This window comes from Suncus etruscus, chromosome 15 (genome assembly GCF_024139225.1).
Source record: "Suncus etruscus isolate mSunEtr1 chromosome 15, mSunEtr1.pri.cur, whole genome shotgun sequence".
NCBI lineage: Eukaryota > Metazoa > Chordata > Mammalia > Eulipotyphla > Soricidae > Suncus > Suncus etruscus.
In genome coordinates this window covers 47177871-47199992 of record NC_064862.1, presented here as the reverse complement: position 1 = coordinate 47199992, position 22122 = coordinate 47177871, and the positions used below count along the sequence as shown (strand labels likewise).

The following is a 22122-nucleotide window of genomic DNA, read 5'->3' as shown; positions in this document are numbered from 1 at the left end:
CCCTAAGGCCCCAGGGAGGACTGTGCTCCCTCCTGGTTAGACTCTGCAGTCAGCAGGATGCCTGGGACTTGCTCATAGCTGTCAGCCTGCAAAGCTGCCTGGTCAGGGGAGTGCAGACAGTACCCCCACACTTTCTCCCTCTGCCCAGTAAGGCCATGCAGAAGCCTCTCTGGCCACAGCTGGGCATCTTGGACAAAGCCTCCTACCCTCTAGGAAGGTTCTGACTGCATTGGCCGTGTGTGAACACAGCCTCTCACAGGCTGGCAGCAATGCCCACCTGCACATGCCACCAGGGTAGAGGCAAGATTCAGCGTGCCCAGGAGTCAGGCTCCCTCTGCTTCTGCACCCGTCCCGGGGACAAAGTGTGTCATGTGCTCCCAGAGGGCCCACAAGCTCTGCCAGGAACTCCATGTAGTATAGATGCATCTCACTCCACAATACAGCCATCAGGCTGTGCCAAATCCCACTTGATTTACACAGTCCAGGAATTCATCCTTTGCAGCACCGTGGAACTCAGGCTGAGCAAGCAAATGCTCTTTGCCAAAGAGAAAGATCAGCATTAACTCTTGCCCAGTCTCCTTTCAGGCCCATCATACTTCCTCAAAGAAAAGAATTTTGGGAGCCAGAGTCAGAGCACAGCAAGGTTCTTGCCTTGCATGAGCCAGACCAAGTTTAATCCTCAGCATCCCATAGGGTTTCCTGAGCATGGTCAGAAGTGATCCCTGAGAACAGAGTGAGGAATACATATGCTCTGGGCTCTGCCAGGTATATCCCCAAAATGAAACAAAGACCAAAAAAAACAAGTTCAAGAGGAGACAGTTTTGTTTAGAGAATATGAGGAAGGAAAGAGAGGGAGAGTAACATGTTCAAGAGAGGAGAGAGAGCTGAGGGTCTCCATAAAGTAAAAGAAGGGAATACCGGGCCCGGAGAGATAGCACAGTGGTGTTTGCCTTGCAAGTAGCCGATCCAGGACCAAAGGTGGTTGGTTCAAATCCCGGTGTCCCATATGGTCCCCGTGCCTGCCAGGAGCTATTTCTGAGCAGACAGCCAAGAGTAACCCCTGAGCACTGCCGGGTGTGGCCCCAAAACCAAAAACCAAAAAAAAAAAAAAAAAAAAAAAGAAAAAAAGAAGGGAATCCCATGTCTAGTGGGAGATGCTACTGGGGAAACACCCTGCTGCTTTCACCAAGTTGGTTCTATGGGTTTTCTCCCAAACTGCCCTGCATGTGGCTTTCTCTACAGATGAGGGTCTATTGCTAGTGCATGGTCAGGGGAAAGCTTTTTGATGTTGGGTGCTACCTCCAAGCCTTCCAATCCTTGTCACCTTTTTGTTCCTGCCAGTGTGTCTGCCCTTTGAAGGGGGCCCGGCCTTCCTTGGTGCTCAAGTCTCATCAGCCTCAGTTTTGTACACACTCTGGGCGGCCACTCTTCATCCTCTGGGGGCCCTTTGGGGTTAGTGACAGGTAAGTTTTTGGAGTCATACCTCGGTTTTATGACTTCCCCACGCTCACTGCCTGTTCCATTAATCCAATATGTCTGCCTGCATGGCTGTGAATAGAGTCTCAGAACACAGAGTCTCCCTCCCCAATTCTGTGCATGCAGGAATGGGCCCCTACGACCAGGGAAGAACCAGGACAGGACCCAATCAGGAGGAATGGGCCCACCCTTGACCTTAGCACTAGTCAACAAGATTCAGCAAGACCCTCACCCCATCTCCAACTTCCCCCAGAGCATAGGCTTAGCCCCCCCACCCACCCAGAGGAATGTTCAGAGCTCCTTCAGCAATAGCAACAAATAACTCACCTTCTAGAATATTCCACTATGACTCGGTTTCCAGAAAACAGCCTATTACTAGGGGCAAACATGAGGCTCCAGGCCAGTGAATGAAAATTTCTCCAAAAATTCTTCCCTCTCTGCTCAGTCTCCAGAGCATCAAACTCAACATTTCCAACTCAGTCAGGTGAAGGTGAGGCATGTCCATGGATTTGGCTGAAGAGGCTTATTACCAGAGAACATTTTTCTCCAGCCTAGGCTGAAACCAGTGCCCAGCCCTTGCCCCCTGCCCATCATCTGGGTTCCCTACCCACTGGTAGCTCCAGACCTGCCAGGCTCCACTATGGATGAGTAGATGGGTGGATGAAGGTGGGTCCCCTGGCCAGCTGCCCTGACAAGGTCAGAGGAAGGCCCAACCCCCCACCTCCTGTGCCCATCCCCTCAATGCCCGCTTTTGTCTGGGACTCCCAACAAGCAGGTGAGTTAATTTTCCATTAAGAACAATTATGTCTTCATTTGCATATGCTAAATGTGACATTTAAGGGAGCCAGTTCCTCCCGACCCCAAACAGGATAAAAGTCCCTTGACTGGCAGGCAGCCTGGGGTTTGGGCAAAGGTGTAATTGGCTCTTATTAAGGGAAGATTCTGGGAGATACAGGTTTTGAAATACAAATGAGGGAACCCCCTCCTGCCACAGAGCTGAGTGGGGACTGTTGAACAGGATTCAGGGGGACCCACAGGCCTCCACCCCAAAATAAGGGCAGAGTGGGGAGCCATGTTCCTCCTGGAGGGAGCAGGATTGACCTGCCTAGGACTATCATCTCTGATCCCTGCCTGCTTGTGGGCAGTGTCTGTCCTCCTGACTTGCTCCCTGCTAGCAAATCCTCTGCAGGAAGGAGTTGGGGGCATCATGGGTCCTTTCTTTGTGTGCCTCCTGGGCTAAAAAAACTGACTTAGGTCAGAGAGGGAGGACAAAGCATCATGGTAGGCTAAATGTTTATTCCATCCCAGCACCCTATAAGATTCCCTGAGCCCCTCCAGGAGTGATCCGGGAGCTCAAAGCCAGGAGTCAGTCCTGAGCATCACCGGCTGTGACCCCAAAAATTTAAGTAAATAAATAACTAAACAACATCCATGCTGGCTAAGCTTGTGCCCCAAATGTGGAGACCTTCCAAAGATGGGGGATTTGGAAGCCAAATAGCTTTTCATACCAGGAGGAGCCTGAGGGTGGTGTCCCGGAAACAAGTCACCCTGTGGAGAGGAAGAGAACAAAGCCTTGCTGGCTCAGGGCTCCTCGGAGGATTGCCTATTTGCACCCTCCCCGCTCGGCCTGCACACACTGGTTCCGGGGGTGGGGGTGGGGGACACAACTCTGCTTCCTTCCCCCTTTCCGGCCCCTTTCCTGAGGTTGCAGTCAGCGCCTTGCCCTGGCGCCCACCCAGCGCTCTCAGAACTGCAAATGCTGCCTGTTTTCTTTCCCAGAGTCTTAAAACCACAGCAGGGCCCCATGACCTTGAACCACCCTGCCCTGCAAGGTCATGCCAAAGCCAAAAATGCTGTAACTTACGGCAGAAGGTTGGCAGTTCCCGGCCCTGTGTCATGGTTCCTGCACAGACATGGTTTCTAAACCTCTGTTCTCTGATGTGGGAGATCCCAAGTCCCCCCCCCCCCCATTGCAGAGAGGACACCCCTTCCCTGAAGTGGGGGAGTGGTGAGAACTTTCCCAAACCCAGGACACTCCAAGAGGCACAGGCCCCTCATTGCTGTAGGGAAACTAAGGTTTCTGAGACTTCAGTGACTGGCCATCGACTGGCCCTACAATTGTGCTCCCTTCTGTCATCATGCTTCCTGTCCAGAGCAGGCAAGGGTTGGCCAGACCCCGGGCACTCCTGAGATGCAGTGGGCAGGTAGATCCATCAATCCACCCCACAAGCCACCCTACCCAGAGATAAATGTGCCATTGTGAGGTGGAGAATGAGCTCCCTGATACCAGAGGCATCCAAACTCAGAACCAAACTATCAGCCAAGTCCTCCCTGGTCAGCTTCAGGCACCAAGCAAACTCTCCTGACACCCACACCAGGGGTGGAAACCCAAGAGGGGACCCCAGAAAAGGCCCTGCATCCTATAGCCAATGCCCTGGGTGGGAATAGAAGTGCATAGATAGCACAGTCCTGGGACAGAGAGTTGGGTGCTGTGATCAGCCTACATCAGGCCTGATGGGGGGCAAAGGCTACTCAGAGAATTACCTGAATCTCCAGGAAAATCCAGGGTCCACCAAGACCCTAGGATGAGCATGCCAGACTGCAGGAAGACCAGCAATGCCAAGAGAGAGCAGCATGGAAGTGGAAAGCAAAAAAGGGCAGGGATACTGAGGCACAGAGGAGCCAGAGGGGGGTACATGGGTCTTACCTCATGGGAACAAGGAACAGGGGCTCAGAGAGGGGCTATGTTGGTCTGTCATGCTCTGGTTCCCATGTGCTGAAGCAGAGGATGGAGGAGGCAAGCCTGGCAGTGTTGGGACAGTGAGTAGGCAGAGCTAAGGGTTTTATAGCTGCAGGGTAGGCATCTGTGTCAGCAGAGGATGGACAGAGAGAGTGTGTCCAGAGCAGGTCAGGCACACAGGCGCAGCCTGACTTAGGCAGATGTGGAGGAAAAACACAGATGTACAGAACTCCCAGTCAAAGGGACTGGCCTCTCCATCTCAGAGCCACCTTGCTGGGACAGAGGTGAGGGGCCCCAGAGTTCATGCTGCCTGCCCACTCTACAGGCTGAGTCAGGATATAGGGGTTCAAAGGGACTTTGCAGCTAATAAGAGAAATCTCAAACTCCTCAGGTTGGCTGCTGGACATCAGCAGTGTCTCCTGCAGGAGGCCAGGAGAAACCAGGAAACCCCTAAGAGACAGGTAGAAGGGACAACGCTGTGGAGGATAGGATATGGGTGTATCTAGGAGGTGCCGGGCCATGAGAGAGGTACATATCGCCCAAATGCATACAATCACCCTCAAATGCACACAGCACCCCAAATGCATGCAAATACCCCAAAATATACTCAGAACCCCCAAAGCACATAAACGCCCCCAATGCACACAACTATATCCCAAACACATGCAGCACAAATTCCTAAGCATATGAGCCCACGCACACACACAGACACCCTAGCCTTGGGAGGCACTGTGATGACTGCAGGTCAGACCTGAGTGGGGGTTGATGGCCCCTAGGATGGCTGGAGTCAGCACCCTTCCCTCCCTGTGTCTTAGTTTCCCCTCCTATGCCTAAAATCAGCTCCGGGTCTGTGCCTCTCGGCCAGTCACCTACTTCTCTGTCCCCACAGCCCGTGGGTGACTCAGCAGCAGGCACTCTCCCAGGGCCCGCCCCCAGTACTCACAAAGGGCATCTTGTTACAGGTTTGCCAGCAGTGGGCAGAGGGAGGAGGGAACTGACAGGACAGCCCCAGGCAGGGGCCCAAATGTCCCATGTGCTAGGGGTGTGTGGGGTCACTGTTCCTCGTGTGGTCACTGGAGAGGCTGCCCTCCCCGCCCACCCACTGGTCCTCTACCAACCCAAGCTGTGCTCTTGGCAGTAGCCACAGAGTCCAGACTGTGTACATAATGGGTGCAGCAAATCCATAGCCTAGGCTGATCATCGCCATGACCTGCCACCCTGCCGTGAATGGATAACACCCAAGGAAGCCAGCACCTCCCCAAATTTTGATCCTCCCGCCTGCCAGTCCTCCCACCCAGAAGTCCTTATTGCCAGTCCTCTCACCTGTTTATTATTTTGAATCTGTCCCTGAGCCAGTATCTGGGAACATAAGGAAGAGTCTTGGGCCACAGAATCTCAAGCAGCAGCATGTGTGTAACCCTGGGTTGGATCCCCAGTAGCCCATGGTCCCCCAGGACTATCAAGTGTGGTTCCCCACAAAAATACAAAAGTAAATTCTCACACCACCACCACCCCCAGAACCACTAAAACAGGTGGTTCTGTTTTAGAGCCCAGGTAGAACCAGGGCTGAGTGGAACTCAGAAGCCTATGTTTGAAGAAACAGGTGATCCTTGAGCATGCTACATATGAAAGCCAGGGAAAGAGGGTGTGGTAGGACTTCGGCAAACTGGTGTGTGCATTTCCTGTGCTCAGTACTCGTGTCTGAGGATGAGCATCTGGCCACAGTGGTCACATAGGACAAGGAGCCCAGGCTGGCCAAGACCCCCAATAAGTCAAGGATGTTGAACCTCCACATCCTCCCCCAAGATTCCTGAGTATGGGTTGGTTTTTTTGTTTTTTGTTTTTAATCCCTTGTAGCCCAACCACCATGTTTACCAACCGAGGCCCCTGAGACACAGCCAGAGAAATGGCCCCTCACAAGGAGAACCTTGGACCTAGACTAGACAGACCCTCTGCTGCTCTGGCACTCAGACCCCAGCTCCTCAGGGAAATCCCCGAGTGGGTCACTTCTAAGTCTCCAAAAACCACTGAGCAAGTATCTCAGAAGATGAGCACAGCTGGGCAGGATACCTAAGCTAGTTAGTCTCAGATGGGGTCAAGCTGAGGTGGACAGAGGCTGAATTTTTTTTTTTTTTGGTTTTTTTTTGGTCACACCCGGCAGTGCTCAAAGGCTACTCCTGGCTCTACACTCAGAAATTGCCCCCAGCAGGCTCGGGGGACCATATGGGATACTGGGATTCGAACCACCATTCTTCTGCATGAAAGGCAAACACCTTACTTTACCTCCATGCTCTCTCTGGCCCTAAATTCTTTATTTAATGTCTTTTCTCCATGGCAAGGCCAGGGCCTTCTGCACAGAGGCATTATCTCTTTGTCAGAAAAGTCAGTTTGTCTGTCTGATTTCATTTTATTTTCTGATTTTTGGGGGGGTGACATACTTGGTGGAACTCAGGAGTTACACCCAGCTCTGCCCTCGGGAATCACTCCTGGCAGTGCTCAGAGAACCATATGGGATGTCAGGGAGTGAACCTGGGTCAGCCAAGTGCAGGCAAGTGTCCTTCCCATTGTGCTATCCCCCAGTCCCAGTAGAGATCAGTTGAGAGAGGTTCTCTAATGTGCTGGAGGTGATTCGGCTAGAAAGCTGGAGTAAGGCCATGAATTATACTTCCCCGCCTCCCAGCCAGTCCCCAAACTTCTGCTGTGTCAAAAGGAGGAGGAGGAGGAAGAGGAGGAGGAGGAGGAGGAGGAGAAGGCAGAAAAGTTAAGATGGTTCAAGAACTGGCCAGCTGCCCCCAGCATTTTCCAGCCAAATTGGATAGCCAAATCCAACCGGGATGACAGGAGAGGGTAGTGGGCATGAAGCCTGAATCCAGGGCACTTCTCTTAAATGCCTAGCCTTTGTAGCCAGCAACCCTCCAGAGAGGGAGCAGGGCAGGGTAGCTGCTCTGGGCCCCAATTAGCAGCAGGAAGGAGAGTCTGGGCTTCGCTTTCCCCTACTGACCTTCCCAAAGGAGTAGGGGGTACCAGGCAAGTGTCAGGACATGCCCAATCACTGATCCCAAAAAGCACACAGCAGGCCCAGAATGTCAAAGCCAGCTCAGGCCCTCACTGATCCCAGGCTTCTTGAGGGTTCCCCGCAGGCTGGTCTCCACAGCAGGGAGGTCAGGCAGCTCAGCCTGGGCCAGGCATGAGTCAGGGCTGTGAGCTGCCTGCGTGTGGTCGCAGCTGGCTGGAGGCAGAGGCCAGGCCCTGGAGGTCTGCTGGGCCCTGGGGCCTCACTGAAGGGGAGATGTGGCCCCAGATGACCCCTGGGGCTTAGTACACAGCCGTGACCCAGCCGCGGTCAGCACACAGCAATGCTCACAAGACAAGCAAATTCATCCTGGAAGATGGTCACACAGTGCATACATGCACACACACACATGGGCACGCACAGAGGACCCTGAAACAGACCATGTTCTTGTTGTTTCCACCTCCTAAACACACAATGCCAGTACACACAACCCATCTACACTGGCCCTGTGAGGGTCTCTTTCTGCATCGCACACCTGGCCCAACTGAGAAGCACTGACAAGGTTCAGTTGGTTGTAGAGACCAGAAATACATAAGTGCCCCTCCCCCTACCAAACACACCCCAGATACCTCACAGACGCCCCATAGACACCTCACAAACGCCTCCCAGACACTCCACAAATACTTCATAGATATCTCACAGACACTTCACTCATGCCTCAGACACCTCACAGACACTCCAGAGACATCTTCATAGACCTCTCAGACACCTCACAGGTACCCTGTAGACACCACACAGACACCTCACAGACACCCCAATACACCACACAGACACCTCACAGATGCCTCATAGACACCTAACACACACACACACACCACACACACACACACACACACACACACACACACACACACACCACCACCACCACCATATACATGCTACAGGTACCTCATAGACACCCCATAAACCTCACAGACATACCACCACATAATCCCACATAATCCCACATCCATGCCTCACAAATGTCCTACATCCACCACACTGACACCCCCCCCACACACACACACCACACCTTTCACACATATCACAAACACCTACACACATTCTACAGATACCACAGAAACCCATAGGCCCCTCAGAGACTTCCCACAGAGACCCCACAGACACACAACAGATAACTTCATCCAGCCCAGACAACACACAGACATATAGACCTCCATACACCCCACCACTTCACGCCCATCCACGTGGTCTCACATATACCATCATCACACACAGCATACACACTGCTGATCTATACACATACGTAGCACACACATCAGCATTTGCTGACATGAGCCCCCACAGATGCTCAGTACCCCTGTCTGCATGTGCATGGACGTCCTGGCACATGCCTGGTGCCTGATGCCTAGTATATGGTGTGGGTAACTGGTGCATATGTTCCTGGTGCTAGTGTGTGGTGCCTGGTGTGCATTGCGTGGTGTGTGGTATGTGGTGCCTGGTCCCTGTGTCCCTATACTGGTGCATGGGACCCTGGTGCCATTTTGGTGGAACTCAGAGGTGCTCATGAAAGGCGTCTTGACTGCTGAGCCCTCTGCAGGGAGCAGGAAAGAGCCACAGTCAAGGTCGGGCCAGGCCAGGCAAGAGGTACGTGCCCATTACTCTTGCTCTAGGCTTGTTTATTCAGAGCTCCAGGGTGCCTCAGATGGACTCCTGTGTACCCACCAGCTGCACAATGAACAGAGGGAGCTGAGCCCAGTGCTGCAGCCACCTGGGCCACTCACGGGCATAATTAGACCCGTGTTCCCTCCCCCATCAAGCCCCAAACAGGAGCCAGGAAACGCAGGGACCTAGGCAAAAGGGTCGAAACCAAACTTGTTATTTGGCTAAAGGGCTTCCCTGTAGTACCCCACCCCCTCCTCGTTTCCCTGCACCCCAGAACTGGAGGAAGCTCAGGCCAGGCCTTCAAGGGCCTCATTGTTCAGCCTGGAGGGGCGCATTGAAATCGCTCCAGAATTCGCTTCCTGTGAGAAGAGCCGAGGGAGGGCGCCAGGCAAGAGACCTCACTGCTGGAAGCCGCCCAGACTGCTCCGGTTGGCTGCGCTGCCTCTTTCTTTCTCCCTTTCTCACCCCTTCTTTCCTCTTTCTCTCCATTCTCCCCATTTTCCGACCCTCCCTGGGGGCAAAGATAGATTTTTTTTTTCCTGGCCAGGGAGCGAGTAAAGGAAAGGCAGACCTGGTTTCTGCACAAATACAGCTGGGAAAGGGCAGGGCCAGAGAAAGTCTGATTCAGAGAAATTGGATCAGGGCCGGGGGTGGGCAAACCCCAAGAAAAATGTGCCTGTCCCCGGCGGGTCCCTCTGAGTCACTTCTTGCGCCACTCCAGAGAGCACATGAGGCCATCGGGCCACAACATGTCATGTGTGTATTGAGCCACATAGGAGCAGGCGCTGGTCCTTAGCCTGGGTCATCACGGCCATTTCCTTGTGGGGACCAGGTTGGCCCAGGTTATCCCTGAGCCTGTAGGACCTTGGACTGGAAAGAGGCGGAGTGAGGGTTCTGGTGTTCGGGGCCAAATGAGGCCTTAAGCCCTGCACTCAGGGCTCCTACTTGCAGGTAAGGAAATTTGAGTCTGGAAAGGGCAGGCATGATGCCACAGTTGCTCTCTGCAGGGCTCCAGTGCCAGCTGCGTGGCCTGGGCCACTCTGGACACCCCTGCCTCTCCAGGTCCCCAGGACAGCCAAAGTCGCTCGTTCCCCAGGATCTGCCTTTGTTCTCTGTCACTGAGGTAGGCAGGGTTTCCTGGATCAGGCTGGTAGGCGCCAGACACAGGACAGGCCCCTCACAAACGCCCACCAGGAGTCCTTTACTTTCTTCTTCTGTTGCCTCTAGACCACCTGAAAGGTTCTTCCAGCCCAGCTATCTTGCCCCTGCTGTCCCTCAGGGGCCAGGGGACTCTATCCCTGTGCCATGGCTTTGTCATGGCCAGATCACGGCCATGTCACAGACACGGAGCCCTTGAGAGGCTTGGCTGAACAGCCATGAACCTTCCTGATGGACTCCCCATGCTCACTCTGCTTCTCCCTGACAGCAGTCTAGGGATGCATGGCTACTGACTTCATCATGTCCTAGCCCTGGACGCCTCCCTCAGTCCTCCAGGAGAAGCATAAGAGTACAAGTTTTGGGCCGGGTAGGTGGCGCTGGAGGTAAGGTGTCTGCCTTGCAAGCGCTAGCCAAGGAAGGACCGCGGTTCGATCCCCCGGCGTCCCATATGGTCCCCCCAAGCCAGGGGCGATTTCTGAGCACATAGCCAGGAGTAACCCCTGAGCGTCAAACGGGTGTGGCCCAAAAACCAAAAAAAAAAAAAAAAAAGAGTACAAGTTTTCCCTCCACCATTCTGCTACCCAGGCTCCAGCCCCCAATATATGGACTCTCCTTCCTTCTGCCCTGTCTCTATCTCCCCCCTCTCTCCTTCCTCTATCTCTGTGTCTCTGTCTCTGTGTCTCTGTCTCTCTTTCCCAGATCTCCCTGGACTCTGTCCCCACCTTAGCATCTCTGGATCCTTAGAACTCACCACTTGTGGGCCTAAGACCAGCCCTGAGTCTCCAGCAGGCCCCACCCGGTACCTCCAGAGACTGGGGTCCTGCCACTACTTACCCCTGCCCAGGTCAGCCCTGACCCCGCCCCTCTACCCACTCAGCCAATCAGGTAGCAGAGTCCCAGGAACTGCCCGCCCAGCCCTTCCTCACCGCCCTCCCCTGGGCTGACCCAGGTCAGGGCCTTTTCCCTCAGATTGCAGCAAAACGCCCCTGGCCTTTGCCAGTGCTCCTCTGAGTCAGGCCCAGGCCCCTGCCAGTACCGCCCTCCATGAATCCAAGCAAGCAGCTCTTCACTGGCACATCTGTGTGCCAACTCCTAAACCCTCGGGTGCCCTAGGCCAGGCCTGGGATGTAAGGTCCCCAGCAGAGCTCAGCCATCATCCCACAGGCCTTCTTTCTCCTGCTTAATCTCGCCTCCGCCTTGTGCCTCCTTCTCCAGGAAGCCTATGCTCCTGCCTGTCCCGATCCAGTGGAGAGCTGACAGCCAGGCCTGGTGCTAGTGCCTCTCCTCCCCCGGGCACCGTTCCAGGCCGGGCAAAGGTGAGAGTTCACCTGCCTCTGGGAACCTTGCCCAGCTGGGTGATAGGGGCATCACAGCTGGGAACCAGGAGCAGAGGCAAGTGCCAGCTTCCAGTGGCTCGGCTCCTCCCTGTGCTCACCATTCAGTGCTCCTAGGCCCCCCACTGCTTGGCTCTGCCACTGCACCTGGGCACAGTGACCTCCTCTCCCACTTGGGGTTGCTGCAGCAAGAGACTCAGGGTCCCCATCTGCCTCCACACTCCGTGTCTTGGGGCTGGAGGGATAGTGCAGCAGGGAGGACTCATTCCCCGGGTTAGACCCCAGGATCCCAGATGGTCCTGTGAGCCCTGCCAGGAGTGATCTCTGAGTTCAGAGCCAGGAATCAGTCCTGAGCACCAGTGTGGCCCAAAAATCAATCAATAAAGTCTGTGTCTTTCTGGGTGAAACTAGGAATGGCCTCGTTTCATAGGAAAATTGGGTCCCATCCACAGACACCCCAACCACTCAGCCCCTACTTCTGCTTTCCTTATAATGCACAATGCACTCTCCTACCTCAGCCATGAAACATCTCTAAAATACCAGAAACTTGAGAGAGAGAGAGACAGAGAGAGAGAGAGAGACAGAGAGAGAGAGGAGAGAGAGACAGAGTGAGAGAGAGCAAGAGAGAGAACACAAGGGTAAGGAATTTGCCTTGTACACAGATGAACCAGGTTTGATCCCTGACATCCCATATTGTCCCTGAGCACCACCAGAATGATTGGGCAAGGAGTAGGCCATGAGCATTACCAGGTGTGATCCCAAAACTGAAGGAAAGAAGAAAATAATCGGACTATCCAAGAACTGGACTCTCCTCAAGGATGGGAGAGAGAGGACAGAGTTAAGGCCTTGCCTTGCATGCAGCTGACCTGGTTCTATTCCTGACATCTGAGGATGCCCCTGCCAGGATCCTCCCTAATCTCCAAGCACAGAGCCAGGAGTATGCCATGAACTCCATGGGGTGATACATACACATTTTTTTAAATGTTAAATAACAGGGCCGGAGCAATTATATAGCCTAAGGCACCTGCCTTGCATGTAGCTGACCTGGGTTCAATCCCTGGGATCCCATATGGCCACCTAAACACTGGCAAGAGTGGTTCTTGAGTGCAGAACTGGGAGTCATCCCTGATGTAGAAACACACACACACACACACACACACACACACACACACACACACAATAAAGTTAAATAACAAATTAAATAAATGACCCAATAGCTTCACTCTGGGAAACCGGAGGGCGGGACGAATGTTTCGGGACATCACTAGGCAGAGCTAATCCGGGAGAAGATCCCAAACATGACTTGGCCTGTTTGAGCCACCTTACCCAGGCACGAGGTTTGGCCTCACTGTGGGGGTGGAGCAGCCTCTGTGCACTCAAAGTGAGGTTTGTGAGGTGAAGGACAAGTGGGGCTTAGACTCCACAGAACTGCTAAGCTTGACTTGGGGCCCCCACTGCCTTGCATACTTGAAGACATGGGCCCCAGAGCCCTGCTGCTGTCAGGGATAAGCCCAGATTCCCGCTACCCACAGTTGCCTGAAGACTAGGCTGGGCCCTCCCTGACCTCCCACCCACAAGGTCACCCAACTGGGTCCTGTCCCTGTCCTGCCAGCTGCTCACCTTCACTTCTCAGGCCACCTGCTTGCTCCCCTTCACAGGCACACACAGCACACACATTCACGCATGTATACCAATACACATTACACTTGTGCACCATATACACACATACTCTCAAGCACATTCACACATGAATGCAAATACACACACATACTCATTCACACAGATATACACACATATGCATACAACACACACAACACTCACACACCATACAGAGACACACACTCAACACACAAACACACACAGCTCTGTACTCTCAAGAACATAAACAATTCCGTCAGCTCAGGGACTAGACCAGCTGCCTTTCCAAGTGCCTGACCTGGTGGTCTCTGAGCATGGGTGACCAGAAGTCTCTGAGCTAGGAGTTGAGACCTGCAGGCATGTCACAGGGGCTTCACTGGTGGCCTCTAAGCAGAGATGTCGACAGTGGCTCAGTACACCTGCCTCTTATGTTTATTTTTGTTGTTGTTGTTGTTGTTGTTTTAGCTTTGGTTTTTTGGATCACACTCGACAACGCTCAGGGGCTACTCCTGGCTCTACGCTCAGAAATTGCCCCCGGCAAGCTCGGGGGACCATATGGGATGCCCGGATTCGAACCACTGTCCTTCTGCATGCAAGGAAAATGGTTTACCACCATGCTATCTCTCCGGCCCCACACCTGCCTCTTCTGAACACAAACCCCAGAACACCAGCTCCCCCAAGCTCCCCACCAGGACAGTCTGCATCATCATACAGGCACTGTCAGCTGAGCATGTCCACAGGCAGGGAAGGGCAGTTTAGGTGGGTAAAAGGAAGGCAACACTCATTGGCCAACTGCACTGAAGGTGCTCAGGGGACCCTGTAGGGTGCCAAGGTCCACACCCCATCAGCTGATACAAGGCAAGCACTCTCCCTACTGTACTATAGCTCTGCCCCCTCCATGGTCTTTCTATCTGCTACTAATAAACATTCTGAAAATAAAACTAAGAAAACAATTAGGATGTACAAGAGCAGGAAAAAAAAAACTCTTGAAGGATTCAGAATAAATTTAACAAAATAGACACAATAATTATACACTGAGAATGATAAAATACTTCATCAAAGAAAACCCAGATAAAGGGGAGCTAAGCAAATGCTCTTGCATTGGAAGCCTTAGAATTGTTAAGATGGCAAATTTCCCCATCGTCATCAAAATCACTATCAAACCTCTATCAAAATCTCAGCAGGCTTTTTTTGTAGACATTTACAAACTGATCAGAACATGTATATAGGAATGGAAATGACCCAGAACAGCCAAAACCAGTTGAAAAGAAAAAGAATAAGGTTGGAGAACTTCGACTTCTGGGTTTCAAGTTTGACTCTGAAGCTGAACAAGGGGCCACTGAAGTATTTGCATAAAGATAGACATATAAATTTTTCAGAATAGAAAAGCCAGAAATAGTCCGCATATATAGGATTAATTGATCAGAGTGACCAAGTGCCAAGACAATTGAATTAGAATGAGAGTCTATCCTACAAATAATGCTAGGATAATTAGGTATCTGTTTTCAGCCAGAAAAAAACTTAGAGACAGCACCAAAATATAATCCAGAACACAATTTATTTTAAAAATGTGACCCAGTTGAACTTCCTTCAAATGTAAAACTTTCACTCTTCAAAAGACAGTTCAGGAAACGAAGAGAAATCACAGACTGGGAGAAATCTGAGCATCTAGGAAGAGATTTTTACAAGTCAATGGTAAAACAAACAATCCAATTAAAAGAAAAAAGTTTGAATAAACACTTTACAGAAAGACACAGGATAAGTTGAATAAATTTATGAAGGGAGCCAGAACCGGGCACATTAGTCCTCCAGAAAATGCAAATTGGAGACTCACCCCATAGTTTCCCCCCCACCCCCACCATAGAATGTAGGAAAAAAAGAAAAAGAGAGAGACAGTGACAGATGCCCAGGGTGGGTGTGGAGAAAGGGGGTCTTTATGGGCTGGATACAGGCAGGGCACTCCAGAGAACAGGGGCGTCTATTCCTGCAAAAGTGAAGGGTCCACACTGCCTATACCTCCTCCCCAGGAGGAACAAAAAGGCAGGATTGTAAAAGGGCCATGTGCAAATATCCTGATCAAACTAGAACTGAAGCAACCCCCAAAAGGTCATGAGCTGATGGACAAAGAAAAAAGATCCCAGAGTCCAGCCTAGGACCCACTTAGCTGTCAGAGAAGCACAGGGCTGTGGGGGATCCCTGCAGTGCTGCCCGACAGCTCCTCACTCAAAATGTCCTGCTAACCTGTTCTGGGGCACCCAGGCTCCCCCACTCCCTCATAAGGGAAAAGCTGTTTAATGAAACCTGCTAGTACTGTTGCCTCTACTATGTGTGATGATCATGTCAGTCCCCAGGGACCAACTCAGTAACACATTAGGGCAGGCCCCATGTGCCTCACACACCCATGCTTCCCTGGGCCAGCTGCTACCACAGGGTAGCGGGACTGCCTGGCTGGATCTGTCCTGCAAACTCAGGCCTGGAGTAATGACCCCAGGGGCTGTCGGCCTCAGAGGGCCCTTTCTGCCTTACAGCTAGGCCAGTGCCACTCATAATTGATATGGATTGAGGGGCGGCCACCCTCCACCGCCACCATCCCCCCTGGGCAATTAACTTAGCTTGGCAGGCTGTGAGAAGCCTGACATGCTGGGACTGGGACGAAGTGAAGGCTTGTCAGGTCGCAGGTCGCCTGCCTGCCCCCAACCCCTTTGATCACAGCCGGGTTGGAGAGGCAGCCCAGCATCCTGTCACTCCCTCTGGCTCTTCCAGACACCTTGGTGATAGCTTCTGCCCTCCCCTCTGCAACCACAGGGCCCACACAACTACCATTGACCATTGGGCCAGAGAGAGAATGAGGCAGGGATATCTGGGAGATGTGGCAATAATGGGGTGAACTTGGGTCCTCTCAGCCCGAGCCCCCATGGGTGGTCATTCCAGAATGGCCTTTGTGAGTCTATTGTGAAAAAACTGAATTAGTGAGACCTGATGAAAAAGACACCAGCCACAGGGGCTCAAACAATGAAGGCCCTGAGCTGGGCTGAGTAAGGTAAAAAGACTGGCAAGAGGAAAAGATGGAACAAAACCTCAAACATCAGGGGAGTCAGCACATCAGAGGGATGTGGGAGCACAGGTGTGAGCAGGTATCATAGACAAAGCTGCTCTTACACTTGAGAAATGCAAGTGAAGGGACCCAAGAGATAGCACTGGGGGTATGCTGTTGACCTGGGTTTGATCATTCATATGGTTTCCTGAACCCGCCAGGAGTCAGCCCTGAGCACAGAGCCAAGAGTAACCCCTAAGCAACTCCAGGAGTGATACCTGAACATAGATCTAGGAGTAAGCCCTGAGCATTCACCAGGTGTGGCCCATAAACAAAAGAAAGCCTTGAAGTTGCCCATTGGCACCATTAGCACCCACATGTCACCTGACATAAATCTTAGCTTTGTCCCAGCCGAAAGCTCACTGCAGTTTAGCACTGAGGGAGCAGGAGCTCAGAGAACAGTGGAGACCTGCGTCTGGCCACAAATCCAGCAAGGGAGGCACTTGGGGGCTGCTAGGCTCAGCCAGGCCTCTCCAGCTCCCCAACCTCAGCCAGCCTACAATCCTCACTCCCCTTCAGAAAAGCACAGTATTTGGAAAGTCCCCACTGAGCTACGCCAGCTTCCACAAGATCTGATAAAGGCTGGATTTTTCTCTCTTTTTTGTGAAAACATATTTTATTTCAAAGGCAAAAAGCCCACAACTCAGCCCCAGTGTAATCAGTGCCCACCGATCTCCCTGGCTGGGTCCAGTTCAGCCCAAGAGAGCTGGGAGTCACAGTAAGACTAGTGAGCAGCTAAAAGACATCAGCCTTCTGCCAGTCCTTACACTCCCCACCTACATTTGGCACTGTTATTCCTTTAATGATTCAAACCTGGGCTGGGATGTGCTCCTCAAAATGGGTGGGGGGGTGGTGTTATGGATTTAACAGTTTTATTAATTTAAGAGGTTTCCACTGAGTGCTGGCATGGCCCGGTGTGACAAAGAAGGGATCATAAATGAATTGATTTGTCACATAGCAAAATGACATCCAGCAGTGATTTCATTATGGGAGTTATTTTCCTCCAATTATCTGCAAACTTCAAATGCTAAAGAGCAGCCTCAGACCTCCTGGGGCACCCATGCCCCAGTAGCAGCCAACATGATCACCAGGGCGGGAGATCAATACAGATCAATGGGTCTGTGTGGCTTTCTGCAAAGAGCTGGGTGGTGGCAAGAACATGTGGCCCAGACCACCACCCTTCAAAAAGAAAAAGAAACCCGACTTTGTCTGACCCAAAGCTCCTCTAGTTCATTTGATGACCTGTTGTTCTGTGTGGCTGGGAATGCTCCCAGCCAATGTGTGGGTGGAGAGTGCTCCCAGCCTGGGTGGTTTGGGTGGGGTTGGGGGGGATGGTTCCGGGTGCAGAGATAAGCTGAGTAGGGAGCCAGGGACAAGCTGTGTCCACCCCTGCCCTGGTCACCCCATGACCTATAGGTGGCACATTTGTCAGCTTGAACCACTGATGCCATTGAAGGCTCAGGGTCCAATGCAAGGAAGGCAGCCTTTTAGGGCTATTGTCTGTGTAATGAAACTCCAGTCCCATCCCTACCCTAGAGGCCATTACCTGATGACAGCCACTCCCACACTATGATTCCATCTGGGACTGAAACATCCCTGCTCTCGGTGTTGTCAAGCCGGTATTTTCATTATCCCCTCAAAGATAAATAAACAAACACCCAGGTGAACCAGCTACTGACTCATTCCCAGCCTCCAAAATGCCCATGGGGGGCCCCAGACATGGCACAGCGAGGAGGGCAGAGGGCGCTGGCCTTGCACGTGACCAACCCAGGTTCAGCCCCCTGCACCCCACATGGTCCCTGGAGCACTGCCAAACATGATTGCTGAGCACAGAGTAAGGAGAAAGCGCTGAGTTCTGCTGGATGTGCCACCAAATTAATGACTCTAAAGGAATGTTCATCCAAGAAGGTAGCTGGCTCAGAGATTGGGGCAGTTGCCAGGAATGCCTAGTTCACATGGACCCCACCCCAGCATAGCCTTGTGTGACCCTGGGTTCAAGGAGTGAACCCTGGCACACTGGGAAGAGCTCACAAATGACCTATGCATTCACTATCACTGAGTTTGTCTTGTGAACTTCAGGGCAGGGGCCCCTGAAGCTTCCCGCAGACCCTAGGAGGTACTGAGTGTCTAGCAATGGCCCTCAAACTACGGCCCGTGGGCCACATATTGTATTTATTCCCATTTTGTTTCTTCACTTCTAAATAAAATATATGCAGTGTACATAGAAATTTGTTCATAATTTTTTATTTTACTATAATCTGGCCCTCCAACAGTCTGAAGGACAGTGAGCTGGCCCTCTGTTTGAGGACCCCTGAGCTCTAAAGATCCAGGGGCCCTGCATAGCAGAACCTGGCTGCATCACAGCTGTTCCTCTTATTCTGGGCCAAGTGGAGCCGCAGCAGCCTCAGGAGCGTCCTAGGTTGGCCTTTCGGCAGAGGGACACAGGCCTGATTAGTGGTGGTGCCCTGTGTCAACACAGTATGCTTGAGACCCACTGGCCATGCACCTGTGATGAGCAAGAAAAGCTGACTTGGACACCCATCCTCTCCCCTGCCCTTCTCCCCTCTCCAGTTGCCCAGCCCCTCTCCCTTTGATCCCCTACCCTACCCTTCTCCCCATCCCCTGCCCTCACTCCTGCTCTGCTTCTCTCCCCTCCTGACCCCTGCCCTCATTCCTGTACTCACTCTTTTTTTTTGTTTTGTTTTTGGGCCACACCCGGCAGTGCTCAGGGGTTACTCCTGGCTGTCTGCTCAGAAATAGCTCCTGGCAGGCACGGGGGACCATATGGGACACCGGGATTCGAACCAACCACCTTTGGTCCTGGATCGGCTGCTTGCAAGGCAAACGCCACTGTGCTATCTCTCTGAGCCCCCTGTACTCACTCTTAACCTACCCTTCTCCCTCCTGTTCCCCTGCCTCACCCCTGCCTTACCTGTCTCCCCCTTGTCCCCCAGCCTCATCCCTGCTCTGCCCCTTTTCCCCCACATCCTGCCCTCACCCCTGACCCCTACTCTGGCTGACCTGATGACCCAGCAGGGCTCCTACATGGCCCTGACTCCATCTGGCATTTGGAGCAGGGCAGAAGAGAGACATGAAGCCTAACTCCCATGGGCTCCCTAGAGAGTGGTCCCCTCCCAGGGCCAATGTCACCACTGAGTGTCATATTGGCACAGCAACTACAGCTCCCAGGCACATTTCCTGGGGCACAGAAGGGCCAGAGGCGTCACAGACCTTGAGCAGCTGGTTCAGGTTCCCTTGGGTGTGGAGGCACAGGCCTTGAAGCAGCCTGAGCAACACACACACACACACACACACAACACACACACGCACACACACATGCACACACACACATGCACACACAACACAATCACATATAGACACACAGATATCCTCACACACATACACACATGGATATACACACAAGATTGCACGCACAGATATATGCTTACAACCCACAGCAGAGTCCACCAGGGCCAGAATTTCCCATGTAAACTGCTTCCCTCCACACCAGGGCAGAGCACTGCCACCTCCCAGCACATGCAAGATCCTTTAAACCCAGACTCTGGGCAGAAATGGGCCCAGCACCTCCTGGCCAGCAGCCCCTCAATGCAGGCTTCTTGGTCCCCAAGCTCCCAAGAACAGATCAGGCAGGAGGATAGACCTGAGCCTTGCTCTTTCCACCCACACCCTAGGCTAGTCTCACCCCTCTGGGATCTCTGAGTCTTCTGTGACATGGAGCTAGTAGTGCCATTACTGGTGCCCTCTCCTCTACTCAAGGGTCCTCTGGGCTAAGGGAAGAGACATGTCAGGGTAAAGCAAAGGACTGTCCTGTGGAGGTTCTGGGAGGCCTAGATAATGAAGGAAAGCTAGAGGAGTGGAACATGAGAGCAAGAGGGCACAAGAACAAGAAGGTACAAGGGCAGGAGGGCAGGAGGGTACAAGAGCAGAGGGCAGGTTTTCCATGTCACTATATAGGTTTAAGTCAGGATTATGACTGTGTTGGTGGGTGGATGGATGAATGATGGATGGATGGGTAGATGGATGGGTGGGTGGGTTGATGGATGGGTAGGTGGGTTGATGGATTAGTGGGTGGGTTGATGGATGGGTGGATGGGTTGATGGATGGGTGATGAATGGAGGTATAGAGAGATGGATGGATAGGAGGATGAATGGTGGGTGAGTGGGTAGATGAATGGAGGGAGTGATGATGAAGAGATGGATGATGGATGGAGGGATAGAGAGATGGATGGATGGAAAGCTGAATGGATGATGGATAATGGATGGATGGGTGGACAAATAAATGGACAGATGATGAATGGATGATGAATAGATGGATAGATAATGAATGATGGATAAATGATGAATGGATAGTGGATGATGAATAAATGATGGGTGGATAGATAGACGGATGAATAGATAGATGATAGATGGATAGTGGGTGGTGTATTGGGTGATGGATGGATGGATGATAGATGGATGGTATGTGGATGGATGGTCACCAGCCCTCTTACAGCCCATCTGTGTACCTCTGCTCCTTGCCACCTTTTTTTATTTTAGGGCATCACACCCAACCTTACTCAGAGCTTACTCCTGGCTCTATATTCAGGAATTATTCCTGGTGGTCTAGAGGGACAATAAGGGATTCTGGGGTATGAACCTAGTCAGCTGCATGTGCAAGGAAAGTGTCCTCTCCACTGTCCTGTCACCCCAGCCTTTCCTTGCCATCCCTGAGATCCAACAATACCTTTCTGAGACCTCAGCAGATGGACTTGGCCAACTTCTCACAGCAGTGTAAAGAGGAGGGGGCTCAGGGAGAGAAGGAAGGAGGTGGCTTGTGCCGGGCCCAACAGGTGCAGCTAATATTAGCATGTCCGCCCGGCCTGCCTCGACAGCCCTGGTATTATTAGTGGTGGTATTAATATCCTAGCAGGAAGTGCTCCACAAGGTCAAAGACACTGGGTACCAGGACAAACAGGAAGGCCAGACTGGGTCAGGGCACAGCCTAGGGTGTAAAGGCTACAAGGCCCAGGGCCAGCCATGCTCTGCACACTGGTTTATCCCACCTGAGCCTCTGAATGCCCATGGAAAAAAATAGCCCAGGGGTCCCATCAATACTGTGGGTCTCCTTCAGCCTGTCCTGTCCTGCTAATGAGGGACACTCAACGCCAGATCAGTGCTTGGAGAGGACCCAGAAATAGGCCCTGGGCACCCTGGTGGGTCATCAGGGAGCTCAGGAGGGAGACCTTATGGGTAGGTGGGAAGTATGGTGGGTCAGTAGGGAACATGGCAGGCAGCAGGCAGGCTCCAGAGAATGTCCTCTGTCCTCACTGCAGCTGAGCTGACAGCAGACAGGAAGGGAAGTGTCTGTTTAAGGAATCAGGAATCAGGGATATCAGGAATCAGGATATCAGGGGATCAGTAAATTCGGGATCAGGAAATCAGTGAATGGAAATCAGAATCAGGGATCAGGGAATCAGTCAGAGACAAATCCAGTCTCAGAGCTGAGGAGAAACAACTGCTACAGTTGCCAGAGGCTCCACTCATATACACACAAATGCACAGACAGACAAACACACACACACAGACATACTCATAGACCAATATGAGGAGGAGAGCATTGAGTGTAAATGAGCCTGGATGGCCAGACCAGCACCCATAGAGTGCCCACCCACCCCCTAACCCTAGGACAAGCCAGACATCATACTCCTAGCACAGATCAAGCTCGCCCTCAGCAGACACAAGGGAGACAAGTGCCCTGTCCTGTCCACAGGCTCCTCCTGAGGGCTGGAAAAAATAAATGAGCGAGACCAGGAGGTGCAAAGGGTCTGTGCTGGGGCCACAGCAGAGCAGGGAGGGCACACAACAGACCTTGCAAACATCAGACCCAGGTTTGATCCTCTGCATCCAAAATGGTTCCCTGAGTCTGCCAGGAGTGATTCCTGAGTGCAGAGCCAGGAATAACCCCTGAGTGCCACCAGGTGTGGCCCAACATAAATAAAATACAA

At 52.4% G+C, this 22122-nt stretch overlaps 1 protein-coding gene across 1 annotated transcript in view; it reads left to right on the top strand.

Moving 5' to 3' along the window:
* PPIF (peptidylprolyl isomerase F) overlaps positions 1–22122 on the top strand; it is a 531572-nt gene that overhangs the window by 320057 nt on the left and 189393 nt on the right. The window lies entirely within an intron of this gene.